Source organism: Sorex fumeus, unplaced genomic scaffold, assembly GCF_029834395.1.
Source record: "Sorex fumeus unplaced genomic scaffold, SorFum_2.1 ptg000063l, whole genome shotgun sequence".
NCBI classification, from domain to species: domain Eukaryota; kingdom Metazoa; phylum Chordata; class Mammalia; order Eulipotyphla; family Soricidae; genus Sorex; species Sorex fumeus.
The window spans coordinates 49,604,509-49,607,388 of NW_026606120.1; the positions used below are offsets into that span (position 1 = coordinate 49,604,509).

The 2,880-nt window shown below is 44.9% G+C and overlaps 1 non-coding gene across 1 annotated transcript; it reads right to left on the reverse strand.

The window, feature by feature from the left end:
• Positions 1–1,694: 1,694 nt before the first annotated feature.
• On the reverse strand, positions 1,695–1,798 carry LOC130036295 (U6 spliceosomal RNA). The gene has a single exon (XR_008794341.1). It is a non-coding gene; the product is annotated as a U6 spliceosomal RNA (small nuclear RNA).
• Between the last annotated feature and the right edge of the window lie 1,082 nt (positions 1,799–2,880).

Genomic DNA, 2,880 nt, shown 5'->3' on the forward strand with positions numbered 1-2,880 from the left:
AATGGCTCCTGAAATAGTGAGGGTTATTAAAAGTTGTTTGGTATGTGAACTCCTAGGCTTGCCAACTTCTCAGAAAGATGGCTCTCAAGCAGACAAGGTAAGCCTAGCATGAGGCTGACCCAGATTCAGGCAGTGGGGAGCCACTTTGTCCCATAAAAGTTGTCTATTCTGCAGTGAAGGCCTTGTGGGCCGGAGGATGTCACAGGGTCTCCATGTGACTCCCAGAACATGATTAGTGAGCTGTGGGAGGTAGAAATCCACCCCCAAGGAGTCAAGGCTCCGGTCTCGGATACAATGTCCTTTTTATACGTGGCCTGTGTCTGAGCCAGGGCCTGCATCATATGCCTATTTGTATTGAGGGCAAAGGGGAGAGAGAGCCAAGGGAGAGATTAAGGATTATCAAGTCCCAAAACCATGAACACAGACAACTTGCAGGACTGTCGGGGATCCAAGAAACGGACCTGAAGAAAAGCCACATCTGTGGGAGGGTGAGGGTAACTGGCCAGAACACAGCTCTGTGGTGGGGACGGGGGGTGGGGATGGGGGGTGCTCTGTAGATGCTTAGAAGGAAAGGCTCTTGGAGGCTGCAGCGGAAGTGATGTTCTGAAGACAGAAGTCACGTGGTGGGCCCATAGTTGGGAAGTTGAGATTTGACCTCTGGTTTCTGAATGTCAGAGCCTGTTTTCCCTACCAGATGTGCTGGTCAGGACCTTGAGGGAGCAGAGATAAAAGCCAGAAATCTTCCAGGGTTTACTCTGCAAGGGAGGTGGGGCTTGTGGTGTTATGGTCATGCCTTTGCTCAGGTTAGTAAGAAGGAAAATTCTGTGGTGGACCAAGATCAGCATGGCCATCGTGTTGTGGATTGTACCGCCTGACACTCTGTTCTTCCATAGCCAGACAATCTTGTTCCTCCTGTTTCTGGCACGTCCCACTTCCCATTTGGATGAACAGATTTTGACAATGTGGGGGTCAAGAAAGAGCATAAAGAGATTCCCCCACTCTTTAGCCTTCAAGCTCTTCCACCTTTCTTGAAGCTTCAGTTTCCTTCCTTATCTGTCAAATGGGGTTCTAGTCTTTAATAAAATCTTTAATAACACCTACCTTGAGGAGATAATATAAGAAATGCTAAGAATAGCAGGTTTGCAGCCTTGCATGCAGCCAACACAGGTTAGATCCCTGGCACCCCCTAGGGTAGCCTGAGCCCTGCCAGTAGTGATCACTGAGCACAGAGCCAAGAGTAAGCTCTGAGTACCCCTGGGTGTGGCCCCAAAACAACAAAAAAAGTGTCTTTAGTTAGCCCGTCTCCCAGTTATTGGGTAGCAAAAGTCAAGGTGAGAATTCCATTCAATTCTAAAGTGCTAAACTCCAAGATGTGCCTTGGCCTTACAGAAGTGTGTGCCTACAAGCTACCATAGTCAACATTCTTGGGAAGTGGATCTCTGGAAGGGCAGGAGAAGGCTGGAGGTAACTGGAGGGCACAGAGTGTATTTGAGAAGAACTGAGGGACACGATAATTACGAGTCCTGAGCTCTGAGATGAAGACCTGAAGTTAGAACAGGCAGGAATGTTAGAGGTTGGATCCTGCCCCATCTCCACCAACCACCTGGGACCTTTATCAAAACAGATTCCTGAGTCCAGTCTTCAGAATTCTGATGAACTAGATTTGGACTGAAGCCCATGAAATGTTTGTTTTTTTAAAAACAGAAATCTTCACAAATTTGCATTTTCTCATTGAGCAGGGACTCTGCTAATCACTGCATGATTCCAATTTTAGTATATGTAATGCTAAAGCAAGCACTGAAATGCATTTTTAAAACATTTCCCACTGCAGAACAGTGTAGTGTATATTGTGTGCTCTATACATAACATTTACATGGATAAGTATAAAACCTTTTACCGCAGAATATATACATATATATGTGTATATATATATACATATGAAGAGAGAGAGCAAGAGGGAGCATAGACTTAAAATATCTCTGAAAGGAAACATAAAATTATTCAGTAATTGCTAGAATAATTGATGGTCAGGGGCAGGAAAGAGACCACTAATTTTTAATCTGCCTCAGTGCATTATTTGTCTGATCTAGTTATTTCATATACTGTCACTGTCTTCCCGTTGTTCATCGATTTGCTTGGGCGGGCCCAGTAACGTCTCCATCATGAGACTTGTTGTTACTGTGTTTGGCATATTGAATACGTCACGGGTAGCTTGCCAGGCTTTGCCATGTGGGCAAGATACTCTCGCTAGCTTGCCAGGCTCTCCTAGAGGGGCAGAGGAATCAAACTCGGGTCAGCCATGTTGGCTGCATGCAAGGCAAATGCCCTACCCGCTGTGCTATTGCTCCAGCAATATGTTACATATCTCCCAGAATAATTTTTTGAAATTTATCTATATCATAACATATATTAGTAAAGTAAGTAAAGTAAAGGCTCTCCCGTTGATCTTCGATTTGCTCGAGCGGGCCCAGTAACATCTCCATTGGAAACTTCGTTGTTACTGTGTCTGGCATATCGAATACGTCACAGGGAGCTTGCCAGGCTCTGCCGTGCAGGCGAGATACTCTCGATAGCTTGCTGGGCTCTCCGAGAGGGGCGGAGGAATCGAACTCGGGTCGGCCATGTTGGCTGTGTGCAAGGCAAACGCCCTACCACTGTGCTATCGCTCAATAATCTATTATATATCTAATCTAATATATATTATATAATCTAATATATATTAGTACTTTATTTAATTTTTATGGCTGAATCCTAGTCTGTTGTATGAATATACCACAGTCTTCTCCTCTGTTCTTCTGCTGATGAACACTGAGGTTATTGTGAAGGTGCGACTGTCGCCATGTGCTTGGTTAAGTATCTGTTTATGTTCTTTTCAATATA